The sequence below is a fragment of the Procambarus clarkii genome, unplaced genomic scaffold (genome assembly GCF_040958095.1).
Source record: "Procambarus clarkii isolate CNS0578487 unplaced genomic scaffold, FALCON_Pclarkii_2.0 HiC_scaffold_281, whole genome shotgun sequence".
Classification (NCBI taxonomy): Eukaryota; Metazoa; Arthropoda; class Malacostraca; order Decapoda; family Cambaridae; genus Procambarus; species Procambarus clarkii.
The window spans coordinates 184,735-200,728 of NW_027189314.1; the positions used below are offsets into that span (position 1 = coordinate 184,735).

General features: G+C 39.6%; 2 long non-coding RNA genes across 2 annotated transcripts; one reads left to right on the forward strand and one right to left on the reverse strand.

Annotated features, from left to right (window-relative positions):
- The first annotated feature begins 6,108 nt into the window (after positions 1 to 6,108).
- Positions 6,109 to 12,413, forward strand: LOC138361286 (uncharacterized). The gene is made up of 2 exons (XR_011226903.1): positions 6,109 to 6,472; positions 12,317 to 12,413. It is a non-coding gene; the product is annotated as an uncharacterized lncRNA (long non-coding RNA).
- Positions 12,255 to 15,268, reverse strand: LOC138361285 (uncharacterized). Its single transcript, XR_011226902.1, has 4 exons — positions 15,143 to 15,268; positions 13,832 to 14,052; positions 12,944 to 13,019; positions 12,255 to 12,382 (listed from the first exon to the last, which is right to left on the reverse strand). It is a non-coding gene; the product is annotated as an uncharacterized lncRNA (long non-coding RNA).
- Between the last annotated feature and the right edge of the window lie 726 nt (positions 15,269 to 15,994).

The following is a 15,994-nucleotide window of genomic DNA, read 5'->3' on the forward strand; positions in this document are numbered from 1 at the left end:
TTTTGTGTATGGAGAGTTTCTCATGAGAAGGCTGGCCGTTTTTCTGGTTTTATAGTAAATCGTCAGTTGTATCCTCTGATTTTTGTCGGTAGGGATAACGTTTTATACTATTAACAATATCTTTCAGGACCCTTTCCTCCGTTTTATGAGCTGTGGAAAAGAAGTTCCTGTAAAATAGTCTAATAGGGGGTATAGGTGTTGTGTTAGTTGTCTCTTCAGAGGTTGCATGGCGTTTCACTTTCCTTCTTATGATGTCTTCGACGAAACCATTAGAGAAGCCGTTGTTGACTAGGACCTGCCTTACCCTACAGAGTTCTTCGTCGACTTGCTTCCATTCTGAGCTGTGGCTGAGAGCACGGTCGACATATGCGTTAACAATACTCCTCTTAATTGTACCTGTCTGGGCAGTCACTGTTGGCATTTAGGCACATTCCTATGTTCGTTTCCTTAGTGTAGACTGCAGTGTGGAAACCTCCACTCTTTTCCATGACTGTTACATCTAGAAAGGGCAGCTTCCCATCCTTTTCCATCTCGTAAGTGAAACGCAACACGGAACTCTGCTCAAATGCCTCCTTCAGCTCCTGCAGATGTCTGACCTCAGGTACCTGTGTAAAAATGTCGTCAACATACCTGCAGTATATGGCCGGTTTCAAGTTCATGTCGACTAAGACTTTTTGCTCGATGGTACCCATGTAGAAGTTTGCAAACAGGACACCTAGGGGAGAACCCATGGCGACCCCATCTACTTGCTTATACATGTGCCCATCCGGGCTCAAGAAGGGTGCCTCTTTAATACAAGCTTGGAGTAGTTTCCTCAGAATATTTTCTGGTATGTCAAGAGGAGTACAGGCTGGATCACGATACACTCTGTCGGCTATCATCCCGATTTTCTCGTCCACAGGTACGTTGGTAAACAGCGATTCTACCTCCAACGAGGCTCTTATCCCTGTGGCCCGTGTGCCCCACAGTAAGTCAACAAATTCCTTTGGAGACTTCAGGCTGAAGGCGCAAGGAACATAAGGAGTCAGCAGGCCGTTGAGTCGCTTCGCCAGTCTGTACGTGGGTGTGGGTATCTGGCTAATGATTGGCCGAAGTGGGTTTCCTGGCTTGTGTGTCTTGACATTGTTTACCAACGTACCTGTGGACGAGACAATCGGGATGATAGCCGACAGAGTGTATCGTGATCCAGCCTGTACTCCTCTTGACATACCAGAAAATATTCTGAGGAAACTACTCCAAGCTTGTACTAAAGAGGCACCCTTCTTGAGCCCGGATGGGCACATGTATAAGCAATTAAGTAGATGGGGTCGCCATGGGTTCTCCCCTAGGTGTCCTGTTTGCAAACTTCTACATGGGTACCATCGAGCAAAAAGTCTTAGTCGACATGAACTTGAAACCGGCCATATACTGCAGGTATGTTGATGACATTTTTACACAGGTACCTGATGTCAGACAGGAGCTGAAGAAGGCATTTGAGCAGAGTTCCGTGTTGCGTTTCACTTACGAGATGGAAAAGGATGGGAAGCTGCCCTTTCCAGATGTAACAGTCATGGAAAAGAGCGGAGGTTTCCACACTGCAGTCTACACTAAGGAAACGAACATAGGAATGTGCCTAAATGCCAACAGCGACTGCCCAGACAGGTACAAGAGGAGTGTTGTTAACGCATATGTCGACCGTGCTCTCAGCCACAGCTCTGAATGGAGGCAAGTCGATGAAGAACTCTGTAGGGTAAGGCAGGTCCTAGTCAACAACGGCTTCTCCAATGGTTTCGTCGAAGACATCATAAGAACATAAGAACAAAGGTAACTGCAGAAGGCCTATTGGCCCATACGAGGCAGCTCCTATTCTATAACCACCCAATCCCACTCATATACTTGTCCAACCCGTGCTTGAAACAATCGAGGGACCCCACCTCCACAATGTTACGCGGCAATTGGTTCCACAAATCAACAACCCTGTTACTGAACCAGTATTTACCCAAGTCTTTCCTAAATCTAAACTTATCCAATTTATACCCATTGTTTCGTGTTCTGTCCTGTGTTGATACTTTTAATACCCTGTTAATATCCCCCCGGTTATGTCCATTCATCCACTTGTAAACCTCTATCATGTCACCCCTAACTCTTCGCCTTTCTAGTGAATGCAACTTAAGCTTTGTTAATCTTTCTTCATATGAAAGATTTCTAATTTGGGGAATTAACAACTTCAACAATAGCAACTTCAAATTCATTTGACGTTTTGGAGGACGAGTGCTGTGGAGAGACTGTGGATCGCGCAAAAGGGAAAGCAACGAAGAGAAAGGAAGCGCAGGCCCCTCAGAAAGTAAAGGAAGTACCTAAGCAAACATTAGTTGTGGGAGATTCCCAGATAAGGTATTTGGATAGAACGTTTTGTGCTAGAGATAGGGGGAACAGGTTAAGGGTTTGCTATCCCGGAGCTGGCATTGGTGATATTATAAACAACATGAATGATATTATGGCTGGTAATGGGAACAATCCCATTATTTGCATTAGCGTGGGAGGAAATGATGTTGGTCGAGTCAGGAGTGAGGAACTGATTCAGAGGTATAAAACAGCCATAGAGTTAGTTAGGAGCAAGGGAGGAATCCCGATCATATGTGGCATTCTTCCAAGAAAGGGAGTGGGAAATGAATGGATATCGAGGGCACTTGGTGTCAATTGCCGGCTGGAAAGATATTGCAAATCAAATGCAATATCTTTCATAGACAACTGGGAACACTTCTATGGAAGAAATGAAATGTATGCTCGTGATGGGGTGCATCTATCGAGAGCTGGGGTTGTTGCTGTTGCGAACTCGCTAGAAGAAGTGGTTAGAGGTGTTTGTTTGGGTTTAAACTGTTAGTAGATAGAGGTATGGGAATTGATTTGGAGGAAGGAGGTAATAAAAGTATGTGTTTGAGGGAGAAAGGAATTGGCAAAACGATCAGGGAAAGAGAAGGTCCGCAAAATAACAATTCACTTAGGGTATATTACACTAACAGTAGAAGTCTAAGAAATAAAATTAACGAATTAAATGCTCTTGTCTGCACAGAAAAAATAGATATTATTGCACTTACCGAAACGTGGATGAATGTAGAAAATAGAGAACTATTAGCTGAATATCAAATATATGGATTTAAACTATTTCACACAGATAGATATATTAGACGAGGAGGTGGAGTAGCCATATATGTTAGGGACAATTTGAAATGTAGTCTCAAAGAGGGAATCAAAACAGAGCCACACACAGAAACTATTTGGATTGAATTAAACGAAAAAGCTAATAATATTATAATAGGAGTAATATATAGGCCACCAAATTTAGACAGAATGGAAGCAAAGCATCTATGGGATGAAATATCTAGAGCATCTAGATCTAACAGTATTTATGTCATGGGTGACTTTAATTTTAGCGGAATAAACTGGTTGAACAAAACAGGGAATAGTGAAGCAGAAGATTTTCTAGAATTAATTGACGATTGCTTTCTTACGCAACACATTAAGGAACCTACACGGGAAAATAATATTTTAGATTTAGTGTTAACTAACAGGGAAACGCAAATTAATGACATCGAAATAGGGAGTGAGCTAGGGAGCAGTGATCACAAAGAAATCAGATTTAGCATAGAATGGAATAGACCAGTAGGAGAAAATTCTGTTAAAGTGCCAGATTTTCGAAAAGCTGATTTTAATAGCCTAAGAAATTTTTTGGGTCAAATTGATTGGAAAGGCTTGGGTATGGGGTGTGGGCCGGTCTTGGAGCGAGACATGAACCCAGCGATAGGTGACTTAAATGGGTATTTCGATGTGGATTCAATATATAACTTATTTAAGAATATTCTAAACAAAGCACAGGAACGTAGTATACCATACAAATTGAATAGATCGTATACTAATGACCCAAAGTGGATAACAAAGAATTTGAAGAACCTTATAGGTAAAAAGAGAGCTTGGTACAAAAGGATTAAAAATGGGGAGGTCACTTTAGAACAGGAATTCGTACAACTGGTTAGAAATGTTAAAAAAGAGATAAGGAAAGCAAAAAGAAACTATGAAGTTCGCATAGCAGGGCAAGCAAAGACAAATCCTAAAGGGTTTTTTCAGTTATATCGTACTAAGACTAGGGAAAGGATAGGTCCATTAAAAACTGAGACAGGTCAAATAACAGATAGTGATGAAGAGATGAGTAGTATTTTTAATAAATATTTTGTATATGTATTTACTAAAGAGGAACTTAACAATATGCCTTCAGCCGAACAAGTCTATGTGGGTGGGGACGAGGACAGGTTGACGAGTTTAGCAGTTACCAGGGAGGATGTTCTTAAACAAATAGTAAAACTCAAACCAAACAAATCCCCAGGGCCGGATGAAGTGTTTGCTAGGGTGCTTAAAGAATGCAAAGAGGAGCTTTGTGACCCACTGTCAACCATATTTAATAAATCAATAGAGTCAGGCAGAGTGCCAGAGTTTTGGAAAGTTGCTAATGTGATACCAGTTTTTAAGAAAGGAGATAGATCACTTGCGTCTAACTATCGACCAATTAGCCTAACGTCTATTGTGGGTAAGTTACTCGAATCTATAATAGCAAATAAAATTCGTCTTCATCTTGAAAAACATAAATTAATAATTGAGTCGCAACATGGTTTTATAAATGGCCGTTCATGTTTAACAAATTTGTTATCTTTTTATTCTAGCATTGTTGAGGCAGTTGATAGTGGTAAGGATTGCGATGTTGTATACCTTGACTTTAGCAAAGCTTTTGATACAGTGCCACATGAAAGACTGATTAAAAAAATAGAGTCTCATGGTATTGGGGGTGCTATATTAAGCTGGATTAGGGCATGGCTATACCAAAGGAAACAGAGAGTTAGTATAAATGGAATCAAGTCAGAGTGGGAAAATGTTGTAAGTGGAGTGCCTCAAGGCTCTGTCCTGGGACCTCTGTTGTTTATAATATATATAAATGATTTAGATTCAGGTTTGAGTAGCAACATTTGCAAATTTGCCGATGATACGAAAATCGGTAGGGAAATTAATTCGGAGGAGGACTCACTATCACTTCAAGTTGATCTAGATAGGGTTTTGAAATGGTCAAAGGATTGGCAGATGCAGTTTAATGCTGATAAATGTAAAGTTCTGAGGTTAGGTAATGATGATAGAGTTACAAGATACGAGCTAGATGGTGTTGTGATTGCGAAGTCGGATTGCGAAAGGGATCTGGGAGTTATGATTAGTAAGAATTTAAAACAAAAGGATCAATGCATAAATGTTCGTAATAAGGCAAATCGGACACTTGGATTTATTAATCGCAGCGTTAGTAACAAGACACCTGGTGTGGTTCTCAAGCTATATCTTGCTCTAGTTAGGCCCCATTTAGATTATGCAGTTCAGTTTTGGTCGCCATATTATAGAATGGATATAAATTCACTTGAACGTGTCCAGCGTAGGATGACTAAGTTAATTCCCCAAATTAGAAATCTTTCATATGAAGAAAGATTAACAAAGCTTAAGTTGCATTCCCTGGAAAGGCGAAGAGTTAGGGGTGACATGATAGAGGTTTACAAGTGGATGAATGGACATAACCGGGGGGATATTAATAGGGTATTAAAAGTATCAACACAGGACAGAACACGAAACAATGGATATAAATTGGATAAGTTTAGATTTAGGAAAGACTTGGGTAAATACTGGTTCAGTAACAGGGTTGTTGATTTGTGGAACCAATTGCCGCGTAACATTGTGGAGGTGGGGTCCCTCGATTGTTTCAAGCACGGGTTGGACAAGTATATGAGTGGGATTGGGTGGTTATAGAATAGGAGCTGCCTCGTATGGGCCAATAGGCCTTCTGCAGTTACCTTTGTTCTTATGTTCTTATGTTCTTATGTTCTTAACTTAGTCATCCTACGCTGGACACGTTCAAGTGAATTTATATCCATTCTATAATATGGCGACCAAAACTGAACTGCATAATCTAAATGGGGCCTAACTAGAGCAAGATATAGCTTGAGAACCATAAGAACATAAGAACATAAGAACAAAGGTAACTGCATTACCTGGTGGAATGCACCCAGGATGGAGTATTAGGGCTATACTGTACATCTTTTAAATCATAAAAGTAATAAACATTTCCCATCAACCTTACAAACCATATTAACCTACTTTCATGTATTTCCCCCATGTGCATTTTAACAAAGTTACTAAATTGCCTTTATCATTCTGTAAAATTTCAATTACAGTATACTGTATATAATTTTGTTAGTATAAATGGACTGAATATTCTGAAATCACTATTAATTTTACAATTTCAGATTCAAAGGTGGTCTGGACACCCAATTTGGTCAGACAGGTGAAGAGAGCATTTAGGATAGTTCGAAGAGATGAAGATGGTCACAATTGTGTTTGAAGAGGCAAACGCCCCCCTTTGCTCCTGACATTATGTTCAGCCTATTGACCCCTGCACACCTAACACAAGGTAGGTTGAAAACTCCTCCTTCATGTCATTGGTTCATTAGCCAGAAACTTAGGGCCCATGCAGGAATATCCCTAAAAAAAAAAAAAGTGGCCCCAACAATGCATCCTCCAAGTCTGGAGGATGAGCAGGAGCATTGTCGAGAAGCAGGCCCTTTAGTGTCAAACTTTTCTCTTGCAGATATTTTTTGATGGCAGGGCAAACCACTCTACATCACAGTTTTTCTGCACGTTATATATTTTTTAAAACTCTTGGATTTTCGGAATGATACACGAGCAAGGGTTTAATTTTCAAATCGCCACACAGCACAAGAGTTAGCCTATCCTGACACAAGTTAGCCCAAGTTAGCTTGTGTCCGGGCAGTGACGTCTCCTCTTGGGTAATGTATGTCCTCTTCGGCAATTTTTTCCAGAATAGCCATGTCTCCTCACAATTAAACACTTGTTGTGGAATATATCCATCAATACAGTATCTACAAATTCTTTAAAATCACGAACAAATCTTTCAGCCCCTACTTTATCTGAGCTGGCACCCTCACCATGCCTCACAACACTATGAATACCACGTCTTTTTTCAAAATTTCTCAAACCATCCCCTACTCACCTTAAACTCTTTCGTATCTGCAAAACTCGTTCTAGGGGTTTTCTTTATAAGATCTTGCATGAAGATTTCATTGTTGACCAAACCACACACTGGAAATTGAATAGACGACGACATTTCGATCCGTCCTGGACCATTATAAAGTCGATTGTGATGAGATGAGGGAAGCAAGAGCATTAAGTAGGCAAGAGAGAGAGGTGAGGAGATGGCAAGTATGTACGTATGTACATGAATAAAACATGTACATACTTATACATAACGTGTGTAAATAGTGTAATAAACACAATAACAGTATTTTGGGAGGAGGAATGTTGGCAAGTAATGTGTTGGAGGAGGGAGGGAGGACTGGCAGGGTGTGGCAGCTCACTCATGTTTTTTGGGCTCACCATACCAACATAGTGGATCGTTATGGTGAATACATACGTAGATGGGTATATACAATGTGTGTATATAGTGTAATAACAACAAAAACACTGTTTGATTGTAGAATATGTCGCATATATGAGGCCCATAATTTTGAGCATAGTGATGTTCTATACTTTGAATTATATAAATTCGTCTTATTCGAATTATATAAAATGCTGTGATTTATGGGGAAATCCGGTTGTAAGACTTTTACAAAGTCACTAATATACTGTGGTAGAGTATGCAGCTGTCAGTGCCTTGGGCAAGGGTTTACGTCGCCTCACAGCTCCAGTGGATTTTCTGCTTGGTGTATATCAGGTTGTGATTTTGTGTGTGTACTGTATTGTTATGATCGCCGTCTGATAAGTCCTTTCTGGCCTCAAGAGTCATTGTTACCCACCTAGAAAGATTGCAGATGGCCAAAGCAGTTATTTAAGTTAAGAAGGGACAAGTCTTAAACAGAATTTTGCATAATATTTGACTGTAAAGGGGTAAATTGAGGTAGATTGAAAAACAAAATGGTGAACCGGGCAGGCGGTACTCACAATTAGGCGAGTACACTGGGGAACTTTTAAAGTGCAACCAAACATGCTTTAGGCTCTCACAACAAGAGGTGAGTGGTGGTGGCTTAGGTGCTCAGCCAATCAGAGCACCTAAGGAGGGCAGGAGTGAGAGGGGGGTGGTATGTGGAAGTTTGGTGACAGCTGTGTGTAGTTTGTTCATCTTCATTGTAAGTTTCATGGCTTGGTGTGCATTTCCCTAGTAAATTTAATTAGGGAAAAATTCAGGTGTTTGATTTTTTAAATCAACTTTTTAAATGTTGAGTTGTTAAAGCCTCAAAGTGCATGGAGTTGGTTTGGGAGTATGGCATCCTCATGCTGTTGCGTGCTCGCGTGAGGTAGCAAAGGTGATGTAAAGTTGTGGGGTGTACATGCTTGGGACGTCCTCTCTCGGGATGGCTAGTGTTAGACCTGCGTGTTTGTCGGTTGTTGAAAAGCCGTCATCCTTTGCTGTTGTGGTATTGATTTTACATTGTTCATCTTGTAATTAATACTGTAGTGCGATATCTAGGGCTACCATTTGTAGGTTTAAAATGCCTAATACAAACAGTTGTCCAATGAGTTTTAATAGGAAATATCATCCACCAAGCACCATTGTACAATTATATTAATTGATAGTATATGGATTGTGCAGAACTGCTTAGAATGATCTTTAACACTTGGCTATATTGGTCATGTCAAATACCTGCACGGTGAATGCTCAAATGCTTTCTTTATTCAGTGTTGTCACATACCTCATGGGGGTATGGATAGGCAAACACTCATTCGGTTAAACTTGCCTTGTAGTACTTTCAGAGCTCAGTAATTTGGAATCTGGTTAGCACTTTCCAAATAAATTGACCTTTAAAGTGATTTCCTATTTAGGTTTAAAACATTATACCGAATGAGAAACTCGGATTATATAGCCGAACACCAGAAATGTTGTTATTCAATTTGGTTGCCTAAAGCACATTCAAGGACTACACATTACATGGCATTCCAGGATTCCTCTATACCTTGCCTTATGCTGTAAACATTGCCACAACCCTGTGTTTTATTGATTTAAATGGCCACAGGGAGGCATACAACACTGCAGATTATGATGTCATTAGTTATCCACTGTGCTGACAAGTGGGCTGACTGATGTTCGTTGACACCTGTATCGTGCTTCAATTTAATCGCCAGGAGATCACCCTCTCACTAGACTCATCTGTAGGAAGTAGAGTATAGTATCTCAAATTACCTTGGATCATAAATAGCATAAGACTTGGGGGTAGGAGAGGGTTGCAGTGTTTGTCATGGCTCTCAGTTGTTCCTGGTATTAGGCAATTTAGTTCTGGAATCATTTTTGTTGGCCAATGTTAAACTTTTTCGAAAGTAGATGTTTTTCTGAAAGGGATGGGGGGGGGGGGGGACCTCTATGCTTGGATACAGTTATCTAAGTGAATACTTAGATTTATACAGTAGAATAACTACCTTCTTTTCCTTAGTCAAAAAGGTTGCTTGTTTATTTCTAGGGACTTGTATTTTCTTTTATTTTTAACTGCAGCAACTTTCAGTGAATGATAGATTCTTACTGAAAGGACCTTTACTTCATTGTTGTTGCTTTATGGTCATCTCATTGTGTACAGGGATTCCGGGAAGCTTTCGGGGTTAGTCTTTGACACTCGTTTGTCTTGGTCAGCCCATATCTCTTGCCTCCGAGTTGAATGCTCTAAGGCCCTTAACCTCCTTAAGGTTTTGTCCCATAATTCTTGGGGAGTGGATAGGCGCACGCTCCTCTATTTGCACTCCTCTCTCGTCCTGTCTAAACTCGATTATGGTTGCCCTGCATACTCTTCTGCTTCTCCTTCTACTCTTCGCCGTCTTGATGCTTTGCACCATACTGGGTTGCGTCTCGGCTCTGGTGGCTTTCGTTCGACTCCCGCCCTTAGTTTGTATGTTGACACTGGCTTTCTCTCTCTTCAGGACTGCCGTGATCGCTAATGTCTTCGCTATCTTGCGCGGTCCTTCCAACATCCTTCCTCTCGCCTCTGTCGTGCATTGACTTTTCCTCCTCCTGTGGTTCCTGTTCCTCTTCATTGTCTCCCACTTTCTGTCCAGTTATCTCGCTTACAGGATTCTCTTTCTGTTCATATTTCTAATGTTTCTCCTCGTATTGTTCCTTCATTACCTCCGTGGAGAGTCCCCCTTCCCAAGTTTTGTACGTCCTTGACTTGTATTACTAAAGCCTTTACCCCTCCTACAATTCTGAAAAGCCTCTTCCTTGAGCACTTTTCTTTGCACTCCCACTCTATTTCCATCTTCCCTGATGGGTCTAAGTCTGCGGATGGTGTGGGCTACTCTGTTGTTTTTCCTGACCGTACTTACATGTGTCGCCTCCCTTCGGAGGCTAGCGTCTTTACGGCAGAACTTTATGCTATTCTCTATGCTCTTCGTCTCTTGCTTTCTCATTCTCATTCCTCCTTTGTGGTTGTAGTTGATTCTCGTAGTGCCCTCATGGCTCTAGGGTCCTTTAACCCTGTCCATCCGGTGGTCATTGAGATTCAACATTGGCTGTTTCTTATTTCTAGTAAATTTAAATCAGTAGAGTTTTGCTGGGTTCCCAGCCATATTGGTGTTTCAATTAGCGTGCGGATGCTGCCGCTAAGGAAGCTATCCGTTCTTGTCCCATCTCCCGTAAAGGTATTCCTTATTCCGACTTTTATCCTGTTATTCATTCTTCCCCGTTGGCAGGGTTGTTGGTCCTCTGTGGTTGGTAACAAGCTGCGTACTCTCAAACTTAGTGTGTCCCCGTGGCCTTCCTCCTACCACCGTAACCGGCGGTGGGACACTGCTTTGGCACGGCTGTGGGTTGGTCATACCCGCTTAACCCACGGTCACTTAATGGAGCGCCGCCCTGCTCCTTATTGTCCGAATTGCGTTGTCCCTCTTACAGTTGTGCATATCCTTGTTGAATGTCCTGACTTCCAGGACGAGCGTGTGTCTTGCTTCCTTCCGACCGTCCCTCGCAGTCACTTGTCCCTCGATAGAATTCTAGGTGAATTGGATACTTTTGATATCGTTCGCCTTATGCGTTTTTGTTCTCGTATTGGCATTCTTGGTGATATTTAGCGCCCTCTGATTATTTCGCACTTTGATGGTGCTACATGGCCTTCCCGGTTTGGTGCCTTCTTTTGGTAATTACCTTACCTTCATTGTTGTTTCATTTTAATGTGGTAGTTGTGATATGGATTGTTCTGGCTCACGTGCAAGGTCTTGGATTTTTTTGTTTTATATTAAGAAATTGCCAGTCTTGTTACTATTTGTAGAGTTAGAGATCTGCATTAAGGCCTCAATATTATATTCTTTATTTTTTTTTTATAACATTTTATCAGCAATTTTTGTGGTTGGTAATATTTAGATTAATGTCAGTGATGTATATGACAAGGGTTAAGACCCCTTGTGGTATGACAGCATTTTTCCCAGTCATTTCTTTAACAAATGAAAGGGTCCTCATAACCATTCTTTTGTCCTTTCTACCATGTACCTGTTTGTTGCTTCTTGGTCTTTCATTTGGTACTTTGGCTATTAAAACAATGGCCTTTGGTAATGTTGCAATTACCATTTCTAAAAAAAATGAGCAGGTTCATTAGGCAGGGTTTGTTTTTAGCAAACAGTTTTACAAAAAAAATTCTATTCCTTCAGGACCTTGCAGATGTTAGGTCAAACTAATTGACAGTAATCTGTTTTGCCCTTTCAAACAATGATGGTTCTAATCTAGGTAAAATATTTCAGAATATCTGAAGTTTGGCAGACAAATCATTTAAGAGCTTTGATTAAATTTAATCAGACTGAAAATCATGTTGTATAGATGCTTCAGTGTCACTTTTCTAATGTTTTTAAATTAACAAAATCATTGTTAAATTTACATCATAATTTGTACAAAGCTTAGGTGTTTTATAGCTTTAAATTTACTTTCAAATTTGAAAACTAAAATATTGACTAAAGTTTCTTCCACTTTAATATTTCAGACTAATTTGCAATATTTGTTAGTTTATGTAAATTGAATAGGTAGTCCACTTTTACATCTTTTCAATGCATTTTGCATGCACCTATGTAACAAGTTACAAATAGGTGTAAATTTTACCAAGTATTTATTTTCAAAGTAAAAAATTCAGTTTAAACGTTGCATCAATAGTAGTAAACAATAATTTCCAGCATAATTTCAGGATAAGGTATATAAAGTAGTTTCATTAAAATTGTTTTATTTAATAAGTTTTACATAGTGTTTATAATACATTAATATTTATTACTGTTTCAGGTTGTGGGACATGCTCCTAGATGAACCAAAGATCCAAAAGGCCAAGACAACTCCAGAGCCAATCACCTGTAAAAGAAAAATAAACATTAAACAGGGACACTACTTTTATTATCACCAATGCCTAATAACAAGCCCAAAAAATCCTAACAGCCTATCTTTTAAAATAGGCCTTGCTGAATCTATCCCTTCCTCTGGTTTTAGTGCAGAGCTTGTTCCCTGAATGGGTGCATTACATCCACCACTTTAGTGCCATCAACACATTGTACATATGCTTTACTGAAAGCACTGTACAATGCATGCCAGGCACTAAAGTTGTAGATGCATCCACCCATTCAGCAAACAAGCCCTGTGAGAATTAACAATGTAAACATTGTTAAGGGTCCCTAAACCTATGCAAATCTAGTCCATCTATTAGATGGGTAGTAGAGCAAAGCTCTGAAAAAGCCAAGCCAGGGAAATCTGCAGGACTGCCTGGTCCCCTTGTATGAAATGGGGTAGGATCAGTACAAACTGCATCATCCCCTGTGGGTTGTAACAGTAGGACATGGTTACACACCTATAAATGGACTAGATAAGAGAATTAAGATTAGGTCATTGATATAGCTAAAACATCAAATTCAATCTCACCAACTTTTGTAGATTTCCTTTTGCAGAGTAAAGGAGCCTCACTCCAAGCCAGTCCATGCATCATAATCTCTTTCACCTGAAAAATATTTCAACAAATTAATTTCAGATTTAAAGCCAATCTTGCTTTACTTTTCAAATTTTTCAATGGCAATTTACATTTATCTTTAGCCAATGCTATATTGTTTAAGTTATTACTATTTTTTTACTTTTATGCAAATCTATTCAGATTAACCTTTGCTTAAACAGAATCAGGCAAGTTGTAGTAATTAACTTCCAACTCACAGAGGGACTTCTGCACTTTCCAAACCACATTTTGTAAAACTATATAAATTTAAAACCAAGCTAAAAAGTAAACATTGAATATTTTTTTTTACTTTCAAGGGAAAAATACCATCACTTAGAACAAAACTTTTCCTGCAATTAACTATTTGACTCATGATTACCCTTAACAGTGTTATACATTTATAGATTAAAGCTTATTTAACAAACATTTAATGTTAACTAAACAACATTTATATTTCATTAAAATTATTAATAAAACACCCTCAACTATGCTGTTTAAGATCTAATGCCCCACATTACAATTTTCACAATTTCAACATACCATTCTATTCAATACATTCCTGAAAGGACTAAACTTGCAGATATGGTACCCACTAGCCTAAGCATAGACTTCCATACCCTAACATTTAATAGGTTTTTAGCAATTAACTTCTACCCTCTAATTCCAATGATTCTGAATAGCAAGTGCCAATAGGCACTGCCACTGGCTTATGGCAAAAGATTCTGTAGCAATAGAACTATAAGCCACACTTTCTCCCCCCCCTTCCTCCCAACTGTTCACTGTCAAAAGGGAGGGGGGGGTGTCCATTTACTCTTACCACTTACATTTTAGTGTGGGCTTCATCCACTATTCTGATGTTAGCTGGAACATTTGTGCCAGCTGCTGGTTTGAAAGGGAGGCATACCATGTGCCAATTCAGGAAGCTTTCCACGTTCCTCACTGCATGTCAGCTCAGGACCTCACTACCATGTTGGGAGGCAGTTGAAGACTAGCCAATCAACATCCCAGGCTGGAGAGCAGTGCCAGCTCGGGGAGAATTTACCACCTGCAAAAAATTTAATACTCTTAACAATCTACACCATCTATCTTATCTTTACCTAGCCCCCAAACCTTACATTTGTAAGCATTAAACTGCATCTGGTAGTCTTAACCATTTCAAAACTATATAGGGCATCGGTATTTTTTATTTGCTAATTCTGCAACTATTGCAGTCTAAACCATAATCTTGCGAATAACAGAGGTACAAGGAGAGCTTTTAGGCACTACTTACAACACTTCTCCCAACTTAACCCCATTTATACCAATTTCCTTTGGTATAGCCATGACCTAATCAACTTCAGTCAGCATTCCCAATGATCCGAGCCCCTATCAATTTTGCGCCACTATCAAATCTCTGCTCAAGTCAAGGTACACAAAATCACAAACCTTATCACCATTTCCTCAACTATGCAACCTAATCCATGAACATTTAGTAATAAAACTATGCGATTCATGTATCTAGTCATGTTTCTCAAAAAGAGTACAGAAATGGCACTTGCAATGTTAGATTCTAGTAACTTTCCTCACAATAGACTAAGCTAATTGGTCACTAACTTAAGCGTTAAAGTTAACTCAAACTTTTCCTTTAAAGCTTGTTATATTAGGAACTTTCCACGACCGGCCTTCACCCGACATAATTAAATAGGGTAAAAACGGTATATTAAATGCAGTAAAACTACGGTAAATTCAATATGATAAACTTGCATTCTTTAAGCATGGGCTGCATAGCAAGTGAACTAAACTAAATGTTAAGCACCCTGGCAAACCACTTCGTTCTATTCAATTTATTTAATCACTTTGTCCGGCTAGAATTTTTAGATTAGATTAAAGGAACACCCTCCCTGGTAACGGCTGAACTAGTTAACCAAATACAAATATTTAGGTAAAATACTTCATAAAACCCGTCTACTTCCCCCACCAGTAGACTTGTTCAGCTAAAGGCATAATGTAATGTTCCACTTTATACTTTCTTATTTATTTACTTCAGTAAATAAAGACTTAAAAAAACACTACCCCATCTGTGTAGTTACCGGTTACCTGACATTCTACGCTTAAAATAACCCATCTATTCCCCATAATTGTTCGATATAACTTACCTCTCACCCGCTGGTCGAGTACACAGCAGTATATATCCTCCTCCATCACTCACCGCGTGGATACTATTTCACTCTGGCCGCAAATTGGCTCAAATCACCTACGTTGTCCATAAACATATATAGAAGAGCAACTGACCGTAACACCCGTATAGCGATCACATAACGTGGGAACATTAGTAGTACTGCTGTCAAAACATAGATGGCGCCAGGACAAACGGTAATTCCTATGGACTCGCCTAGTTATGCGTAGGGAATTGAGCTTCAGCTGTTTGGTCCCGCCCCTCAGCTGTATTCACCTAGTTGTACTCACCTAATTTGTGCTTGCAGGGGTTGAGCTTTGGTTCTTTGGTCCCGACTCTCAACCGTCAATCAACAGGTGTACAGGTTCCTGAGCCTATTGGGCTCTATCACATCTACATTTGAAATTGTGTATGGAGTCAGCCTCCACCACATCACTGCTTAATACATTCCATTTGTTAACTACTCTGACACTGAAAAAATTCTTTCTAATATCTCTGTGGCTCATTTGGGTACTAAGTTCCCCTTGTTCGTGTTCCACCCGTGTTAAAGAGCTGTCTTTGTAACTATCAAAATGCATATATCTTTGCTTTCACTTCAGTTATATATATGACAAGGGATTTAAAATTTGCCTATATTTCTGCTTCTCTGATGACATTAAAAACTTTCGTTTATTACAGTATCTACATAAAATTAACATTTATCTTCATTAGGTTGTAGTTCTCATCAATAGGGAGAGCGTCGGTAAAAAAAAAAAATTGTTTAAATATAAATATCTTTCCTCTCAATAATATGCCCGAAACGCTATGCGTACTAGTGGCTTTAGGTATTGTA